Genomic DNA, 22452 nt, shown 5'->3' on the forward strand with positions numbered 1-22452 from the left:
CTGTGTATTGCAACTAGTGACTTCAATCAAGCCAATCTGAGGAAAGTGTTGCCCAAGTACCATCAGGACGTTATCTGCCCATCAAGGGCCCGCACTTTTTAGACCACTGCTACACCACTGTGAAAGATGCTGACCACTCCACCCCCCACCCTCATTTCAGGAACTCGGACCACAGTACCGTGTTTCTTCTCCCAGCTTACAGGCATAAGCTCAAGCAGGAGACCTCCTCGCGGATACAGGTCCGGTGCTGGTTGGAGGAGGCAGAGGATCAGCTCTGGGGCTGTCTGGAATCGGCTGATTGGGTCATGTTCAAACCCTCCGCCGGTACTTTGAACGAGTATGCTACCACTGTCACAGACTTTATCAGCAAGTCTGTGGAGGACTGCACACCGAGGCAGTCAACCCGGGTGTTCCCCGACAGGAAACCCTGGATGAATCGGATATACAGAACCTTCTAAAATCAAGGCATGAGGCCTTCTGATCAGGAGACCCACTTGAATATAAGGAACCCAAATATGGCCTTCACAGAGCTATTAAGAGAGCCAAGGGCCAACACCGATCCAAACTAGAGCCCCAGACAGACACCCGGCGATTATGGCAAGCACTGAGCAACATCACAGGTTGTAAAATGAAACAGCAAAAGATGGCAGATGATGACACATCCCTCCCAGATCGCCTCAAGACTTTCTATACTCGCATTGACCAAACATTTGGTGGAGAGGTAGCATCTATTCTGACAAGACCTGACAAATCTATTCCAACAGTCACTGCATCAGAGTTCAGACTTTTTTTCCTTCATGTGATTCCAAGGTAAGTGTTAGGACCCGACGGAATACCAGACCATGCATTCAGAGCATGCGCAGATGAATTGGCAGGGGTCTTCTCGGATATCTTCAGCCTCTCTCTGCAGCAGGCCACTGACTGTGCCTGTTTCAAGAGGGCGAACATCATCCCTGTGCCTTAGAAGGTTCATGCAGCATGTCTCAATGTCTACCACCCAGTGGCCCTAACCTCGGTTGTCATGAAGTGCTTTCAAAGGCTGGTCATGGCATTAATCAATTCCAGCCTCCCCAGAACTCTTGACATACTCCAGTTTGCCTAACGGACCAACAGATCCACGTCAGATGCCATATCACTGGCCCTTCACTCCTCCCTAGAACATCTCGATACCAAGAATAGCAACATAAGAATCTGAATCATTGATCAGCCTTCAACACTATTATCCCCTTGCGACTGATTACTAAGTGATTTCAGACTAAACCCCACTCTGCAACTGGATCCTCAGATTCCTGACCCACAGTCCACAATCAGTGAAGGTTGGGGACAATATTTCATCCTCACTAACACTCAACACGAGAGCCACCCAGGAGTCCTTACTCAGCCCTGCAATGTACTCACTGTATATCCATGACTGCGTCGCCAAATACCAGACTAATGCCATGTACAAGTTTGCTGATGACACCACCATAGTCGGTCAAATCTCAGATGGTGACAATCCAGACGACAGACAGAAGGTGGAAAACCTGGAAAAATTGCACACTGAGAATAACCTAGCTCTCAATGCTGGCAAAACCAAGGATCTCATTACTGACTTTCGGCTGGATGTAACTCGTGTCCCCCTACACATTAACAGCACTGAGATGAAACGAGTGGAGAGTGTCAAGCTCCTGGGAGTGTTAATCTACAACAAACTTTCTTGGACTCTTCATGTGGCTGGTCTGGTTACAAAGTCACAACAACATCTCTTCTTCCTCAGGCTGTTGAGGAAATTTGGCATGACGGTGAATACACTTGCCAACTTTTATAGGTGTGCCAACGAGAGCATTCTGTCTGCGTCTATCATTACCTGGTTTGGCATCTGTACCATTCAAGATCAGAGACGGTTACTGAGAGTGGTGAACTCGGCCCAGACAATCACAAAGGCCAACCTTCCATCTTATAATCCATCTACCATGACGCTGTCAAGGAAAGGCCCCAGTATTCTCAAAGATCCATCCCATCCTGGCAATGGTTTACCACAACCTTTACCATCGGGGAGACGGTACAGAAGCCTGAACACACGCACCCAGCTGCTTTCACAAGTTTCTGTTTTGCTGTTAGGATATCGAATGGACTAACAAACGCTGAACATTTGCCTGTACCTGTATTTTTTTGTTTTTGCCGCTGTTTACCTATTGTTTACTTTTCTATGTTACTTAACTCTGTGACCTGCCTGTATTGATCGCAAGACACTGTGCCTCAGTAAACGTGACATTCCATTCCATTCAATTCCATTCCCTCTTTCCAGATCGTGCAATATTCTGTAAGTTTCAAGTACATTCCTCCTCATCCTTCTAAACACCATCGCTTATAGACACAGAGTCCTCACACTTCTGATTAAAGTCTCAGAAATATACCCCTACCATAAGATTTTGTCTTCCCGAGATGAAGCAGAGCATTGCATTGGCGTGCCTAATTACCAATTCAATCTGCTAGTTTGTCTTAAGGGAATCCTAGACTGGACTCCCTTTGCACTTCAGATTTCTGAATTTGCTCCCCATTTGGAAAATAACTCATGCCTCTATTTATCTGACCAAACTGCATGACCTCACACATTCCCATACTATATTCCATCTGCTACATCTTTGCACACTCTCCTAATCTGTCTAATGTTTCTGCAGCCTTCTTGCTTCCTTAGTACTACCTGCCCCTCCATTTATCTTTGCAAACGTTGCCATATTACTTCATCCAGATCATTTATGTCTAAGGTGAAACGCTGTTGTATCAACACTGACCCTTGTGAACCACCACTGGTCAAAAGCTTCCACCCTGAAAAGGACTCTTTTATCTCTACCCTCTGCCTCCTGCCAGACAGCCGAGTTTCTAATCGTGCTAGGACCTGGCCTCTGACACCAGGGGCTCTTATCTTACTCAGCAGCTTCCTGTGAGGCACCTTGTCAAAGGCCTTCTGGAAGTCCAGATAGATAACACTCATTGTTTTCCTTGGTCTAATCTGCCCAATAACCTCTCAAAGAATTCGAACAGATTTGTCAGGTCTGACCTCCCCTTGTTGAAACAATGCTGCCCTATTTTACCACGCACTTCCAAGTATTCAGAAATCTCCTCCTTCTGCAGTTCCTGACTGGAGGACTGTCGAGGCTGGGTCATCGAGTGTATTTACAGCTGAGATGGTCAGAGTTTAATCAATCAGGGAAAGAAGTGTCACGTGGAAAAGGTAAGAAAGTAGAGTTGAGGAATATTAGATCAGCCATGGTCTCACTGAATGGTGGAACATATTCGATGGGCCAAATGGCCTAATTCCAGTTGTACATCGCATGGTCTTCACGAAATCAGTTTCAAAATCAATTAAATATTGAACAGTATTATGGTTTAATGAAATAAAGAAACTCATGGTCTAATCAGATAGCGATGATGGTAGGGCCTCACAGACTGAAGGTGTTTTAGGGACTGAAAGAGATTATGGAAATAGGGAGGGCTATATGATCTACAGGAGCTTATGGAGAGTTGAAGAGTTGGAGAATTTTACAGAGGGAAGTTTATCACACAGGAGCAGGTTACAGATAGTGAGGGTTGTGTAACCGGAGTAAATTAAAGAGAGGGAGAGTTTTCAGATCAGAAAGAGATTACTCTGATAGGGATAGTTGAAGACACTGAATCAAAACTGCATGGAGAAGGTTACACAGATAGGGAGGGATGTAGGGACTGAAGGTGAATACACAGACATGGAGGGTTGTACTGTTAGATGGAGCTTAGAGGGATAGGGACTGGTGTAGTGATTGACACAGTTAAGGAAAGTTGTGTTTTTGGAGACGGTTACACGGATACATGTAGTGTTAGGGAATTTAATGGACAGCAGAGGAGCTCAAAGAGAATGTGTTATGGGGAGTGGAGGAGATTACATACACAGAGATGGCTGTGGGGTTGAAAAGAGCTTCTACAGATCCCCTCAGTCTTCTTCACTCCAATGAGAAAAGCCTTCGTTCCCTCAACCTTTCTTCTTAAGACATGCACTCCAGTCCAGGCAGCGTTTGGTAAATCTCCTCTTTACCACTTATAAAGCTTCCACATGCTTCCTGTTATGAAGGGATCAGCACTGAACCCAATATTCCAAGTGGGGTCTAACCAGAGCTACACAGAGGTGCAGCATAACCTCATAGCTTTGAAACTAAGCTAATGAAAGCCAACACAACATATTCCTTCTTAACAAACCTATCAACTTACGTGGCAACTTTGGTGGGATTTCTGGACGTCTACCCCAAGGTCTATCTGTTCCTCCACATTGCCAAATGTCCTGCCTTTATCCCTGTATTCTGCATTCGTTTTCGATCTTCCAAAATGAATCACTTCACATTTTTCGAGGTTAAACTCCATCTGCCACATCTCAGGTCAGCTCTGCATCCTGTCAATTTCCTGTTGCAGCCTACAACACCCCTCCACACTATGCACCACTCCATCAACCTCCTTGACATTGGCAAACTTACTAATCCACTCTTCCACACCCACTTCCAAGTCATTTTCTAAAAAAAAATCACAAAAAGCAGAGGTCCTGGAACTGATCCCTGCACAACACCACTGGTTACTGACGTGCATCTGAGTGATTTCCATCTGTCATCACCCTCTGTGCACTATGGGCCAGGAATTCAGTGTCCAGGCTGGCAGGTTTCCCTGTAACCCATGCTTCCGTACTTTCTGAATGAGCCATAAACGTGTTTTGTCACGTTCTCAAAGGATTCAATAAGATTTGTAAGGCATGACCTGCCCCTTGCACAACCATGCTGACTATCTCTAATCAAACTATGGATTTCCAAGAATGATAAATCCTGTCTCTCAGAGTCATCTCCAATAATCTGCACAACACAGACATAAGACTAAATGGTCTGTAATTCCCACGATTAATCCTATTGCCTTTCTCGAACAAGGTAATAACATTTGCCATCCTCCATTCTTCTGGTACGATACCAGTGGACAGTGAGTGTAGTGGTCCTCACCAAAGGCACAAACATCTCTTCCCTCGCTTCCTGCAGTAACTTTGGAAACATCCCGTCTGGCCCAGGGGATTTATCTATCCTTATGTTTTACATAATTCTCAGCAAATACGCATTCTTAACATCAATCTGTTGACATACATTAGTTCTTTTCACGCTGTTCTCACAAACGACAAGGTCCCTCACAGTAGTGAATACTGAGGCATAGTATTCATTAAGGACCTCTCCTATCTCCTCTGCCTCCAGACACAAGTTCCCTCCGCTTTCCCTGACCGGCCCTACACTCAATCTGGCCAACCTCTTGTTCCTCACATAAGTGGAGAATGCCTTAGTGTTTTCCTTAATCCTTGCTTAATGTTTTGTCATGCCCCCTTGTAGCTGTCCTAAATCAATTCTTAGTTCCTTTCTAGCTACCTTCAAAGAATCCCTACAGCGTGGAAGCAGGCCATTTGGTCCAACAATTCTGTGCGCTTTCTCTAAAGCATATCCCACTCAGAACCATTCCACCACCCCATTGCTCCCCATTTGTTCTGACTAATGCACCAAACCTACACATTCGTGAACATTATGGGCAATTTAGCATGGCTGAGTCACCCAACCTGCACATCTTTGGACTGTGGGTGGAAACCGAAGCATCTGGAGGAAATCCACACAGACATGTGGTGAATGTGCGAACTGCAGAAAGACAGTCACATGAGGCTGGAATCAAAATTGGGTCCCTGGTCCTATGTGCCACCAAGTTCCTCCATGTAACTCTACAAAGCCCTGTCTGTCCTTGCTTCCTCAAACTTAAGTAAACTTCCTTGTTCCTATTGACAAGATGGTCTACATCCCTTCGAACATTGTTAACTGTTTCACTAAAGACCATTTGGACAATGTTCACTGCTCTGCCTTCATCTATCTTTGGCCACCTCCTATAAGAGTCACTCCAATTTGTGAAACACGGTTTCCCATTCGCAAAGGTATGCTGACCATCTTGAATCAACCCTTGCCTACTAAATATGCGTCGCTCCTTTCTCTCAGAATCTCCTCCAACAAATTCCCCATCACAGAGCTCACGGGGCTGTAATTTCCTGGCTTTTCCCTGCAACCCTTAAGTGATGGAATAGCATTAACCTCCCTCCAGTCTTCCAACACTTCACTGTGTCTCTTGATAATATAAATATCTCTGTTAGGGACACTGCAATCTCTTCCCTCGCTTCCCACAAAAAAATCTAGGTTCGACCTAATGAGCTACTGAGGATGGATCTACCTTTATTTGTTTTAAGATTCCAGCACTTTATTTTCTCCGGTGAGGATTCTTTCCACGGCATCACTGTTATTTCCCAAAGTTCCCGAGCTTTCATGTCTTTCTCCACAAGATTTTTTTTTGTTAATATCACACCCAAATCCTCTGTTTCTACACATAGACCACCTTATTTATATTTAATGGGCACTATCCTTGAACAAGTCACCCCTCAGCCATTACTGAAACTTACATAAAGGCTTCTGAAAATTCACATAGAACGTATCCCCCATAACAACACGTCCCACCTACACCCTTATCTATTCTGCCATTTATATTTACACCAACAAATAAAGTCCAACTGGTTCAAAAACAAATTTTATTTTACAAAATGTTTTTCTAAGGGTCCAATTATTGTTTATTCACATATCCTTTCTAACGTATATCAGCATGCTGTCAGGCTAACACTATTTGGTTTCAGACTGACAGCAGAAGGGGGTGATGAGTTCTTGTTTGAAAATCTGAAAAAGGTAGCTCCCAGGCTCAGCAGGTATTAGAGAAGGCAAATACAATGCGGCCACTTATTACAAAGGGAATGCTGTCTTGCAAAAAGTATACAAGATACGAGTCAGACCACAACTACAATAATCCGAACAGCATGAGTGCCCGAAGCAAAGATATTCTTGCAACGGAGGCAGGCCACAGAAGGGTAACTCGGCAAATCATGAGAATGGATGAATTTTCAAATGGGAAGAGGTGGAGGAGATTGAAGTTGAACCCATTGATGTTTCGAAAAATGAGAGAGAAATGGAATGTAAATTCCAAGATTCTGAAGGGCGTTGACATGGTAGATGTTGGGAAGTTAGAAAATAGAACAGTACAGCACAGCAATAGACCCTTCGGACCACCATGGCTGTGCTTTCCCATGGTGCTGTTCTCGACATATACCACCTGCCTGCACATGATGCATATCCCTCTATTATCTGCCTGTTCATGTTTCTGTTTAAATGCCACTTCAATTTTTCCTCACATTTCTGCTGAGAGGACTGCCCACACTCCTACATCTCATGGTCTTAACTCAAACACCATATCTACATTATAACATTGTCGGTCACTGCTCACAAAACTCCTTTATAATGAGATTATGAGATATTTATAATTATACTGCATTTAATCAACAATAGACAATTTTGTTGATGGCTTCTTGATATGATGTTATAGAAAACCATCTCATATGTAATCCAGGATTCTATCCGTTACAGCCCTGATATCCAGTCGGGATGGAGACCACTGTCGCACACAGTTACTGTACTGCCCTTGCTACAAGTGTAATCAGTGTCCTGACCGTAACCATATTGACATTACCATCACTGCCTGGTGCCTACAAATGAATTCCTGCTAACGGCTGCTGCTGCTTGTTTATTCTCAGCTCCACCCAAATAGATTCCAACATTTGATCTTCAGATCCACATGACTGTCTCATTAATGCACTAATCTCATCCTTTCTTCACAGCTTGCTGGCTTTTTGACTAGACTGCCGAGATCCCAACAACCCTTCAATATTCCTTCCCAGCGATGGTCATTCTGCAGCTCCATCTCAGGAATGACGGTTCCATCATATCTGTTCACTGTCATTCTATCTGCCTAATGGCGAATGCAGAGAGTCATTCCTCAGTAGTGGGGAGTTGAACAGATGAGAAGAGGTTACAGATAGAGGGAGGCTTACAGGTGCTCGAGGATGTTAGAGTTAAACAGAGTTACATCTGGTCAAAAATGTCAGTGGGACAAAGGTGTTTGGGGATTGGAGGAATTTACAGTGATAGAGGGAGTTGGATTACATTCTGGAGTTAGGGATAGGTATAGATGTAGGGAGAGGCAGGCAGACTGAGAGGTAGAGACAGGGGGTGTTTCAGGGAGAAGAGAACCGTGTATACTAAGAGATATATGGAAGGTTGTAATGACTGAAGATGCTTACAGATACAAGAGGGCCTCTAGGTCCTGGAGGCTACATAGATCGGAAGGCCATGGACAATGCCAGGTTACTGGGATGGAGACAGTGACACAGATGGGGAGGGTTGCACAAGCTGAAAGAGGTTCCTGTGGTCCGGAGGGTGAGTTGGGGTTGGGTGGGGAAGACGGTGAAATTTAATTCAATTAACATCAAAGAATTGGAGAAGGATAAGGAGATTATAGATGGATGTAGAGACTGGATGAGTTGGAACTGAAAGTGAGTCTTACTGAAACTGGACAGTCACAAAGATTGCAGTTGGTGATAAGATCAGGAATTCGTCAGGGTCTTAAAGTGATTACACAACAAGGGAACATCAAACGGGCTCCATAGATAGGGGATGTTGACAGGACTGCAAGAGGTTATACAGAAGGGGACAGCTTTATGAACTGTAGATGTTTATGGAGATAGTGGACAGTTTGGAGCAGTTTACAGAGACATGAAAGTTTTTAGGACATTACTAAGATACACAGGCTTTAGTTAATGCAAGCTTGTGAAGCTTAATGGGACTGCAGGACTGAAGAAAAGTACACACAGCAGTGGTGGCTGCAGATGTTAATGGATTAGAGAAAGAATTGCAGGTTCGAGTGAGTGTGGACTTCAGATTCTGACAGATATTATCAGAAGTGGAGTAGCATTGGCAAATGGGGTGCTTGCATTTATATAAGGTGCTGAAGGGGCTGGAAGCGGGAAACGATGTAGGGAGGGTTGTAGAGGCAGTTGGTGATTTGAGATATGGAGGGCTGCAGAGACTGCATGGTATCAGACAGATGGCGGTTTCGAAGAGGAGGGGAAAGTGACAGAAATAGAGAAGGTGCAGTGCCCTAAGAGGATTCAGCAAACAGGAGGTTGAAAGATGCAGGACAATGTTACAAAGACAGGGACTGTTGTATGGATGGGAGGACCATGCAACGGCAGGGAGAGCTTTAAATCCTGTTGGATAGTAATTTGCAGAAATAATGAGAGTTTTACAACTAAAAATAGTTAGAGCGATCAGGAGATTTAGAGGATATTTGATCAGCTTTGAATGGATGGTTTTTTTCCAATGATAAGGAGAATTGTGGAGGCTGGAACAGGTGACATAGATAGGGAGCGTTTTAAGGAGGATATTCAGAAAAATGGTGGGCTGTAGGGGTGGGACATGGTGAGAGTCACAGACAGAATTAGGGCAGCACATTAAGGTAATGGAATGACTATTGTAGTCATAAGGGGAGGATGTGAAAGTTACAAATATTTGTAGTGACCAGCATTATATCTGATTCTTGTCTTCCGGGTCGAAAGTTAGAGGCCACTAACTTCTCCCTGTGCTGTTTACTGTGAGTAACTTTACTGGTTGCAGAATTTACTAAAGGCTTTAGATCTGCCTCTCGATCTCTCTCTGGCTGACCAACGATCTTCAATGTGGTGATGGATGAGACAGGAGTTGAAATATCCTGAGTATCTGCAGGAGACAGAGAAACAGACAGAATGAGTAATTAGAATGATGCAGTGAGGATTACTCATATAGAGGAGCACTGAGTCCAACAGAGATCTGGAGAAAGCCAGTCTCCGTCCCAGACTTCTGCTGCCTCCTCTCTCTGGAGTGAATAATTCTGTTATCTCAGGATCTTAGACCAGCTGTAAAAGCGAGAGGCATTGACAGAGGCAGCAGTTAGACATTGAGGGATACCACATGGAGAGTTAATGAGTGATATCACTAGAGCGCAGGAAGGTATCAGGATGAACCCATGGTGTCAAAATAAGTGGTTCTGCTGCAGTGAGCACTGCTACCAGTACTCAGAGAGGAGTCAGCTATTTTACAGGGATGGTACAGCGCTGGGACCTGGTCAATCATATGACCAGGATTATGTGGAGTGCTTTAAACTGACACAGAAAAGGAGGGACAGGGCTCAGCTGAAAGGAAATTCCCAATTCCATAGAGAAATGTTGAAATATTGAAACATGGGGATGTGGCTGAGGAGAAACAGAAAGAAACAGGAAGACACTGAGTTTAAGTAAAATTGTACATCAACAGATAAGTTTGTAACAGGAAATTGTGATTTTAAAAGTAAATTAATGCTTCTTAATTTGAATGCATGAAGCATTTGCAATAAGGGATTTGCTCGTGTGACTTGTGATTACTATCTAATCACCATCACGGAGACACGGTCACAAGGTGAACAAAACGGTGAGGTATTAATATTCACAGGACACAACATTGTGGAAGGTCAGGCAGAATGGGAAGCAGAACGGGGAACTCTCACCATTAGAGATTGCAACAGATGGCTAAGACAATATGTGGCTTCAGATTATCAAACAGTCGGAGACCAAATTCTGGGTAATAAGGATCAGAACACAGAAGTGGACGGACAGGTGTTGTGAGATTACTTTATGGCTCATGCCCTCGGAGTGTCTCACATTTAGCATTCATGCTCACTGTATCTGAAAATGCATTTGGTTTGCCAGTTTTGTTTGTGTTCCGTCTCAAATGCTTTCTGTTTTGCGATTCGTTCAATACAATACGAATTAACAGGCTTTCTGCGGTAACTTCCAGCTGCAAAAACTCCTCAACTGAGGATCTTGGAAAATTTCACAGAGTATGGTCAGTCGGAACAAAAGTAAGGAAGTCCTTCGTTTCGGCAGTGTTTCACAATACTACCTTTCCCGTGAGCAGTCGAACAGTCTAAATGATTGTGCCACAGACTGCGACGGTAAGCTCCGCTAAAAAGTAATCCTTTAAAACACAACGTTATTGGGGTACATCGCGTGGAAACAGATACTTCGGTGTATCTCATCCATGCTCACCACATAGCCAAAATTAAATATGTCTCGATCCCCAGCATTTGGCCTCAATCCCTCTAAACCCATCCTATCCAGAAACTCATCCGATTACCATTACAATTTTCTGAGTGCAATAGCCTCGTCCACATCCTCTGGTAGCTCATTCCATACACGCACAACCTTGTGTGTGCGAAATGTGCCTCAGGCCCTTTGTCAATTTCAGACCACTCACCTTAAACCGATGCTCTCCAGTGTTCAACTCACCCCAGCTTTGGTAAAACACGTAAATACTCAGTTCACAACTCTTCCATAAAATCATGTCGCAGCCGTTACACTGTCGGGAAAGTTGTCCCAGCCTATTCCACCTCACCCAACAGTCCAAACATTGACGACATTCTTGTCTATATTTTGTCACCAATTTCACGTGTCTTTTTTAAAAACTTTTTCAAGATGTCAATTACCCTGGACAACAACAAGCTACTGGAAACAGAAAGGAGAAACGTAGAATGGCTTCAACTTTCAGTGCTGGATGCAACAGAGCCGCAGCGTAGCGTCCCGTGGCTTGTTTCTGTAGTGTAGTGGTCACCACTTTCGCCTTACATGCAAAAGGTTCCCAGTTCGAAAGTGGGCAGTTACTGCTTTGTTCTTCAACTGCAGCATTTTTCATGGACTTTCTTGCTTGCTTTCCCATTTGCAGACCTGCCTTCGTAATTGCTCGAACAAATCTGATCTCTTTGTGAAATGTAATGCAATTCCATTTAATTAGTTTGCAAAGCATTGTAAAGGTTTTCTTCAACCTAGTTCTGTTCATATGCCATTCTGTTTGAGAGTGGAGTTACCGCGTTCTGATCCCTTCCACGAAAAGCAATATTGTATTTGCATTCGTTGCGCAGGCAGCTCGGTTCAAAGACAGGGAAGAAGCTGATGCGCTGGTGTCACACTGCACAACGGATTCCTCATCTCGTCTGTCTGTCAAATGTACCCCAAAACCGTCTCTGCAAGGCCTCATTTGGAAGTTTTCTGTCCTTATTCAACGTGCGAGAATTGGCACCAGAGGTGTTGAATCATGGTTTGGATCAGTTCACACACTAGTGACTCATTCAATCAGCAACAGCAATGAAAGAAATTACACTCTCAGAGGAACATTTGGACTCGTGCTTTCACAACGTCGCTCGTATTAAGGTGCGCCCCGAGATCTAAGCCATGTTGGAACTGAAACGGAGGAATCGATAGAGAAGGCTCCAGAATGACTTCGCATACTTTTGGTTTTCTTTAAATCACTGAGGAGCAGGAAAATGTAAACGGAGAAAGCGAGTGGGGAAGTGAGGCAGTTGCAGCTCTGGTGAAACTCCTTCTTTGTGAGTCACTCAGCAACAAGAGACGTGAAGGTGACTCAGGCGTGAGAACTCTTCACATCGAGAACAAAAAGCACTCAAGGGCAGTTAGCACCTCTCCCGGATTGGGGGTGGGATGAGTAGTAACCCCATTAACAGTTACTATGGTCAGAAACTGCCTTTTAAATTGAGGTGAACAGAAACTGCATTTCTAATAAGCACCGTGGAATTGAGCAAAATTTCTTGAGTCACTTCTCGTCGATTCGCACGCAGGTTTCCAACTCAGTTGTTATCCATGTGGCTCATGTCCAGGTGTGAACATCCCTGCAGCCAATTGCATGGTTAAGGTAAAAGGCAAGGGAAGTGGCATCTCGAACTGGCCCCGAGGTCAGAGCATCCTCACAATGTGATCTGTCGTTCTCGGATTGTAATGCTCCCTCCGGGTTTAGGGTGGAGAACATTCTTTGGGACTCTTATTCTGCAAAACAGACACAGTGACTGAAACTATGCTGCACGGTATGATGTGGAACACGGCCTGCTCAGCTTTGTGCATTTTCCCTGGAGTCCGGTGTGTTTCATGTTCCGTGTAAACGTGAAAGTTGTCCTGTTTCGAGCAATGGGTGAAATCATTCAGCAAAGCAAGAATCGAAATTGAAATAATGTCAGCAGCCCATGGTTATTTGACTAAATCATAACTGAACATATATTCTCACGCACTCACAGATACATTTTTAGCTGAAAAGAGTCTGAGAAGATAGACTCAGCTTACCATTGATTTTTGTTTGGATTGATGGGCTTTCATTATCTGCTGCGCAATTGACATTGTAGCCGGGCACATCCCAGCAGCTGTGCAAGTCGGAGAGGGACCATGGAACCCTTTTCATGTGACTTTGCACGTGTTGTTATTGCAAGAGCACAATTAGAAATACAAGAAAATGGGAAGGTTGTCTGCCTGGTAGTGTGGTCGAGCGGTCTGAGGCGCTGGTATCCAGTTCCAAACCTGAAAGGTGGTTGGGTTCAAATCCCCCTCGCTGTCATTTCAGCTGATCAACTCCATTGCTGCTCACTTTGTTGAAATGTCCCTTCGATCCCTGCTGCATCTTTGTTCAAAATAAGATTGGTTCCCTTTCAGGGATGTGGTGTGGAAACGTGCTGAGTCTTGCAAAGTTTCTCAGCTGTCATGACGGTGTTCACCTCCCGCGCAGAAGGCCACAAACAGCTCGTCTGTTGCTTTACGTCCCAGGCAAGTTGAGTTGTTACTGGACAAGAATGGAGACTGTTAGTTCATCGCTGTTGTGAAACAAACTCCTGCGGTGAGTCGATTCACCATTATTAGGCTTTCTGATGAATTAGAAAATCATTCCAATGAATATGTTATTGAGTTTCTCCCATTTCCTTCATTTCCGTCCTGGAGACATCGTCGTGTGAAACCATAATTGGTCCGTTCCCTGGCTACAGTCTGCGAACACATTCCCATTCTGCTCCCCTGACAACAAACTGTGCATCGTTCCCCACTCTTTTCTCACATGAAAGACCTGTAGCCACATCTTGTGACTGTTCTCCAGCCGAGTTCTGTACTCCTAGCAATGACTTGTGACTCAGTCCTCCCTATTTCCCTAGTAACGGCTGAAACCTCACCCCGACTCTGTTCTCCTCCCAACTGCCTGCGACGGCATCCCCGCTGCATATCGATCGCAACAGCCTTCCCCATACTCTACCCCTCGCAACGACCTGTGAACCCATTCCCATTTTGTTCATCTCGTAATGGCCAATGAACCAATCCTCATTCTTTTCTCGCAGCAACGGCTTGGAAATCCATTTCAACTCTCTTCTACCACCAACGACGTGTGATCCCATCCGTACTGTGATGTCCATGGTCTGTGTATCCATATGCACGATTGTTCTCAGAGCCACGGTCTGTGAACCCATTCTCATCCTGCTTCCCGATCAATTTTCTGAACCCAACCCCACGTTTTTCTCCCATCAACAACCTGTAATCCCATTCTGACTCTGTTGTCGAGGCATTGGCCTGTGATCCCGTTTCGTGGCTGTTTTTGTAACAATATGATGTGATCCCAGCCCCATTTTGCTTACATCGCAACAATGTGTAACTCAATCCCCACTCTGCCTCCCCAGGAATTAGCTGTGAAACATTCCCCACTCTGTTCTACGACTGATGGCCTGTTAAATCATTCTGTTCCCTATCAAGAACCTGCAACCCCATTCCCAATCTGTTGTCTTGGAAACAACCTGCGAACACATCACTCCATATGTTGCCCTAACAGCAGCTTGTGTCTTCATCCCTGCTGTTTTCCACGAACAATTGCCTGTGATCTCTTCACGACAGAAGCAAAACCAAGCATCAGGTAATTCAGAGACACGGAGATTGGTAGATAGGGAGAGTGCAAGTTGGAGAGTGAGTGAAGGAAAACGGCGGAGGATGTGTAAGACCAGAAGCGAGAGCAAAGACTGCGAAACTCAAACCCAACTCTCAAACCCGGTCCCCTCCACATCCTTGAGAAACAGGACTGGGGTTAAAACTTCGCGAGAAGATTTGTAACTCGGGTGCTCGTTGTTGTGGTTCTGTTGGCCAGGCTGCGAATTTTTGTTGCAGACGTTTCGTCCCCTGTCTATGTGACATCCTCAGTGCTTAGGAGCCTCCTGTGAAGCGCTCCTGTGATGTTTCCTCCGGAGTTTGTCTCTGCCACTTCTGGTTGTCAGTTCCAGCTGTCCTTTGCAGTGGTCGGTATATTGGATCCAGGTCGATGTGCTTATTGATTGAAACTGTGGATGAGTGCATTGCCTCTAGGAATTTCCTGGCTGATCTCTGTTTGGCTTGTCCTATAATAGTAGTGTTGTCCCAGTCGAACTCATGTTGCTTGTCATCTGCGTGTGTAGCTACTCAGGATAGCTGGTCGTGTCGTTTCGTGGCTAATTGGTGTTCATGGATGCGGATCGTTATTTGTCTTCCTGTTAGTCCTATGTAGTGTTTTGTGCAGTCCTTGCATGGGAGTTTGCACACTGTGTTGGTTTTGCTCATGCTGGGTATCGGGTTCTTCGTTCTGGTGAGTCGTTGTCTGAGAGTGGCTGTTGGTTTGTGTGCTGCTATAAGTCCTCGTGTTCACAGTAATCTGGCTGTCAGTTTTGAAACACTCTTGATGTATGGTAGTGTGGCTAATCATTTGCGTTGTGGCATGTCCTCGTTCCGTTGCCTTTCCCTTAGGCATCTGTTGATGAAATTGCGGGGTTATCCGTTTTTGGCGAAAACATTGTATCGGTGTTATTCTTCCTGTTTTTGCAGTCCTGGTGTACTGAAGTGTGTTGTGGCCCTTTTGAAGTATGTTTTGATGCAACTTATTTTGTGTGTGATGGGGCGGTTGCTTTCATAGTTCAGGACTTGGTCTGTGTGGGTGACTTTCCTGTATACCTTTGTGGTGAATTCTCTGTTCAGTGTTCTCTGTACCATCACGTCTAGGAATGGGAGTTGATTGTCCTTTTCTTCTTCTCTAGTGAATGGGATTCCTGTGAGGATGGCGTTGATGATCGGGTGTGTGTTCTCTATTTCTGTGTTTTTAATGATTACAAAGGTGTAATCCACATATCTGACCCAGAGTTGAATTTGTGGTTAGACAGTTTGTTCTAACCTTTGCATTACCACTCTGCTATGAGTCCATAGATGGGTGAGCCCATTGGTGTACCGTTCATATATTTGGTTGTTGAATATGAAGCGTGTTGTGAGGCACCGGCCTAGTAGTTTAACTATGCCATCCGTGTTGAAAGATTCAACGCCCTGTTGTCTGTTCTGTATGTCCAGCAGGTTGGCTATTGTTTCTCTGGCTAGGGTTTTGTCAATAGAAGTGAACAATGCCGTTACATCGAATGAGACCATAGTTTCTTCCTTGTCTATATGTATATTTCTGATGATGTCCAAGAATTCCAGCGTTGACTGTATAGAGTGTCTGGATCTGCTGATCAGGTGTTTTCATTTCTGTTGCAGTTCTTTAGCAAGTTTGTGTGATGGTGTCCCTGGTAGTGATACTCTGGGTCTGAGTGGGATGTCTGGTTTGTGCACTTTACGAAGTCCATAAAATCTGGGGGTGTTGTTGCTTTCAGGTTTCATTCTTTGCAGGTCAAACCTGGTTATCCCTTGACAGTTTTTCCTTTGACAGTTGAAGGCTGGTTATTTTCAGGCCCTGCAGAAGGGTCACTCTTTCAAATTTTGATGTGCTGTTTCGTTGAGGTCTCTATTCAATCCCCTGTGAAAGAAGATATAAGTGACATTGTCAGCTCAGGAAAGAAATTCACGAAAGAAAATCTGAGAACCTTAGAGGAGAACAGATTAATTGAGCAGAAGCCAAACTCAGGGAAAAAGATTCCCCAGAACGTTCTGTCTCAAAGGTTGCCAGTGTTCAGGCACAACCGGAGAAGAGAGACTGACAGCCAGTGAGCACCTCGACCTTTGGGCCACGTGTTCTAATTTATAATACGTTGCTTGAAACAGAATAGAGAGTGGGTCCAGGTGACAAACTAATGAGTTCTCTAGCTTCCTTCCTCCACACTTCCTCGCTTCCTGGATTCAAAACCGTATGCAACAAATTCAGAATTTACATACTTTCCACTGTTTTGTTTCCAATTGTTTATGTCCTTTATTTTCTTTCAGTTGGAAGCTGGCCCCGGTACACACTTTATTTCTCTTCTCCGGGCTTAATGGCTCTGATATTCCCTCGCTCCTGTGTTCCACCCTAACTTAGAGCTTTCTTTTTTCTTGATACAAACCACTTATTGTTAAAGCCTGTTCAATGTCTAGCATTCCCAGATCTATTGAAACCATCTTGACGTCTCTCTCTCTCTCACTCTGCACCCCATCTCCCTCTCTATCTACCCCCTCGCCCTCTGAGTTTCTGATTATTTTCCAGCGTTTTCAGATAATCAAAGTGTGGATTTAAGATCAAGTAACACGAAATGAAATCTGCAGCTGATAACAAGCTGTGTATCTAAACTGAGGCAAAATGCAACTTGACACAACAAACATTGCAGAACACACAGTTTGGGCACTTAGTTAGCATATTAGACCATAACATATAGGAGCAGATATTAGTCCATTCAGACCATCAAGTCGTCTATACACTTCAATCTTGCATGATACGTTTCCTCACCTCATTCTCCCGCTTCTCCTCGTATCCCTTGATTCTCAAGAACCTATCTACCTATCTCAGTCTTATACATACTCATCGGCCTGGCCTCCACAGCCTTCTGTGGCAATGAATTCCATAATCTCATCACTCATTTGATGAAGAATTTTATCCTTATCTCTGTTCTATCTGGTCTTCGCTTAACTCTAAGTCTATGCCCTCAGGTCCTAGTATCTCCAACTAATGGAAACATTTTCCCAACATCCACTTTGCCCAGGACATTCAGTATTCTGCACTTTTCAGTTAGATGCCTGTTCATCTCTCCAAACTCCACCGAGAATAGAATCACATTAACCAAACAGTAAAACAGCAACTAATGAAGTTAGAAGACCCCATACAGACCACACGCAAAACTAATACAATTTACGAAATAACGTGGAAGAACTGTAACAAACAATATATTGGACAAACAGGCACAAAACTAGCCCGACGATACATAAACGCCAACTATCCACAAAACGATATGACCCTCTCACTAGTATCCTTACAGATTAGGAAGGATACCACATCGACTGGAACAACACATCCATCTTAGGACAAGACAAACAGATGTATTCGAGAATTCCAAGAAGCTTGGAATTGCAACCAGAACACTATCAACAAACAAATCGCGTTATACCCCATCTACCACCCCCTGAGGAAAATAACAAGAAATGACATCACCACAGGAAATAACATCTCCAACCCAAAGAAACCCAAACATATAAATAGAAAACAGTAATCATGTTCACTGATTCGCCTGAGGCCCACTGAAGATTTACCAACAGAGTGATGAAACTACTGAAATGAACCTCCCAGCACAAGCGTGCGAACCTAACTCCACATCCATGCCTCAGTCCTGAGAACATTCTCATGAACATCCTCTGAACACGATACAAGTGCAGTGGATTCCTCCTGAGATATGGGACACAAGACTGTCGGAAATAGTCCAATTGTAAGAATGTAGAATCTGTTTGTTTAGAGATGAGAAATTGTGAGGAAACAAGTCACCAGCAAGCCCACTCACAGCAACTACGATGTGAAATAAACATATGAGAAAAAATTGTGTGTGATAAATAAAGGATGGCAATAATCTTCAGTGATCTTAATTTTACTCGCCCATTCTCAGCTCTTTCGAACAAAACGAAACTTATCATGGTCTTCGATTAATTTACAGATTCCTTAGTCCCAGTGATTTCCTGGAAAACCATCTCATTGCAAAAATTAGAGAACGGTATGTAGCTTATTGCCAGAAAATAATAAATCAGTCGCTCATCTTTGTTTCATGCGTAAGAACATCCAGATTCTTCTGCACCACATTTTATTGCAGTTTCTCTCGATTTTACTTGTTTTCGGACTTTGACTCTTCCTACCGAATTCATGGCCTCACGTACCCGACAGGAAACTGCATCTGTCATTTTTTTTCCTTACCCACACGACCTACATACAGTATATCGCATTGCAGATTCCCCAACCTCATCACAAGATGTCCTGCAATCTATTGTGCATCATCAGCAAAACTGGACAAATTTCACTCTGCCACTTCATCAGGTCGTTAATACAGAGAAACATCATTGAAGCCATATGCCTGACATTACTGCATTTTACGATTTACATTTTACAACTTTAAAAATTACACATGATTCGGTGGCTTGTGTTCAGTAAATAATGGACAGTCAAAGGTCATTTATTACACAACACCATGAATTCTTAACTTGTTCAACGACGTTTTATTATTTGGCCCCATATTGAGTCTCTGCTAGAAATAGAAATGAGTTCATCTATCTGCTTCCTTGATAAAATCTCCATGTCATGTCAGCAAAAAATCTCTGGCAAATTGCCAAAGTGTGATTTTCCTTTCAACGAGAGATGTTGACTGAGTTTACAATCATCTTTTCTCAACTATCTGCTTTACTTCCATTACAATGGTCTCCAGCATTTTCAAATTCAAAGAAATGGCATTTGTGCAGATGGAAGCCATTTGGGCCATCCTGTCAGCGTCAACGTTCAATGAGATCCTGGTTGATTTGTTTAATCCTCAACTCTGAAAATGTGTTGCTGGTTAAAGCACAGCAGGTTAGGCAGCATCCAAGGAACAGGAAAATCGACGTTTCGGGCCAGGGCCCTTCATCAGCAATGACGAGAATGTGCCAGGCAGGCCAAGATAAAAGGTAGGGAGGAGGGACATGGGGGAGGGGCGATGGAGATGTGATAGGTGGAAGGAGGGCAAGGTGAGGGTGATAGGCCGGAGTGGGGTGGGGGCGGAGAGGTCAGGAAGAAGATTGCAGGTTAGGAGGGCGGTGCTGAGTTGAGGGAACCGACTGAGACAAGGTGGGGGGAGGGGAAATGTGGAAACTGGAGAAATCTGAGTTCATTTCTTGTGGTTGGAGGGTTCCCAGGCGGAAGATGATGCGCTCTTCCTCCAACCATCGTGTTGTTATGTTCTGCCGATGGAGGAGTACAAGGACCTGCATGTCCTCGGTGGAGTGGGAGGGAGAGTTAAAGTGTTGAGCCACAGGGTGGTTGAGTTGGTTGGTCTGGGCGTCCCAGAGGTGTTCCCTGAAGCGGTCTGCAAGTAGGCGGCCCGTCTCCCCAATATAGAGGAGGCCACATCGGGTGCAGCGGATGCAATAGATGATGTGTGTGGAGGTGCAGGAGAATTTGTGGCGGATATGGAAGGATCCCTTGGGGCCTTGGAGAGAAGTAAGGGAGGAGGTGTGGGCGCAAGTTTTACATTTCCTGCGGTTGCAGGGGAAGGTGCCGGGAGTGGAGGTTGGGTTGGTGGGGGGTGTGGACCTGACGAGGGAGTCACGAAGGGAGTGCTCTTTGCGGAACGCTGATAGGGGAGGGGAGGGAAATATATCCCTGGTGGTGGGGTCCGTTTGGAGGTGGACCTCCAAACGTGCACCTGCACTTCCACCTCCACACACATCAATGTGTGTCGTTCAGTTCAACTCCCATCAGCTTCCTCCGTTCTTAACAAATATATATGGAAAGCAAATATTGAGATCATTATGCAGACAGAGCAAGCCAAGAAGCAGTCTTTCAGGTTGGAAGCCTCCATTCCAGAAGCAATGCTAAGGGTCATCACGCCCCACGTAGCTGCGGCTGAGGGGATAAGGTGATGCGTTAGCAATCCTTCCGGGGTTTCTCTGCATTGGTTCGAATTCTATCGGCTACAGCTTCGCAATTTGAGTTTCGACTTACCTCCTGCAGTACGAATTATTTTTCAAACTTCAAATCCAAGTCGCATCAAACAGTTCTGGACATTTGTCTACATTTAGGAAACTCGAGGTCTGAACCACAAATACACTCCTGTTTCTCTTTCGACGGATACTGCTCGATTGTCGAATATCTGCAGTAATCCTTGCATTTATTCTGCGCACGTGCTGCCTTCCATTCAAAAATCTTCAATCCCAGTGCTCAGGTAACTGGCCCTGGTGAGTGAAAACACTTCCTACTCTTTATCAAATTGCCCATCCTCACTGCTCCTTCCAACGTCTTTATGAACAGTCAGTGGAAATATCCGGCTCACCTTTCCTCCAAAAAAAGACCTTACCTCCCTCAGCAATCTGTCCAGAAAAGGGGATTTCCTCATGCCTGGTAATGTTGTAAGGCGGAGGTTTGTGAAGTGAATTTGGGAAAACATTGTCAGTTGGCAGGTGGATTTTTTATAACGAAATACAACAGGAAATCTAGTGTGCACTTTTGTGAATCTTTACGACCAGATTGGGAAGCAGAATTAGAGGGAAATGCAGTGTGAACCGCCCAACTGAGCAGAGACAGTCCAGACATCGGTCCCTTCGTTAAGAGGCCGGACCATTGACTCTGATGTTCTTCAGACATGCTCAGATCTGAGATATTGAAAGGATCCTCATTCCTAGACATCAGGAATTTAAACATCATCTCGGTTTTGGAACAATGAGAAAGCTCTGGTACAGACAAGACACTGAACGGTTCAAACGGATACAGTCCTGTTTATAGAAGAGCCGGTTACCGGTGACATGAATGTGTCTGCAGAGGGTGCGATCAGACTGTGACCTTGTCTCCTCAATGAATATATCAGACTTTATTTTGGGCAAGTTATAATCATAGAGGAAAATTGACATTCAGGGAGTGGCAGGCCAAACTTGAAATCAGTAACAGCCAGTTTTAGAGGGCCATGCAAGCTCTGGATTCAACAGTTTCTCTGCCGAAATTGGTCAACACTTGCGGCTGTTAAACGAAAGGTCGGTTGTTTGAGATCTTCAGGGGTGGATCTATGACTGTTCTCACTTCAGCCGCCTTCTTTCCTGCACAGTTCTGGGTTTTAAATTGGGTCAGCAAAATGTTCCCTAAAACAGTAATCTTATCTGGAACCACAAACGTGTTTCTGTATTCTTTTAATGACTAATGTTATAGACTGCGGATTTCGGGACACTGACAGAAAAACAGAAACTTCTGGGGAAATCCACCAGGTTTTGCATTACATGTGGTGGAAAGCAAAACTCTAACAATGATCTGAAGAAACTTTGAAACATTGTCTCTGAATCTGTCTCCACAGATGCTGCAAGACCTGTTGAGTTATTTTTCCTGCAATTTCTGCTTTTGTTTTCACCTCTATGTCCATTCCATCTATTGGCATGGAGGATCCAGTCCCACCATATACCGACATTTAGCCCTTTCGGAAGCTTTGATCTTAGAATTCAAATGAACCCAGCAATGATTAACTCTGCCTCAGCTCCACGGAGAAAGAGAGAACTGGAAAGGTATGCCGCTGGCGTGGTTCTGCTGCTTTGGGCGAAAAGTTAAAGTGTTCGACTTGAAATCCATTGGGAAATCCCCACGGAGGTTGGAATCCTGCCGACTACGGCTGAGTGCAGAGAAAACCGAAGTTTCCTACCCATCCTATTGTTTGGGATCAAATCATGGCGTGAGGATTCAATTGATCCAGGTAAGGATTGGTGCAAATCTACAGCACACTCATCAA

Source organism: Hemiscyllium ocellatum, chromosome 13 (assembly GCF_020745735.1).
Source record: "Hemiscyllium ocellatum isolate sHemOce1 chromosome 13, sHemOce1.pat.X.cur, whole genome shotgun sequence".
NCBI lineage: Eukaryota > Metazoa > Chordata > Chondrichthyes > Orectolobiformes > Hemiscylliidae > Hemiscyllium > Hemiscyllium ocellatum.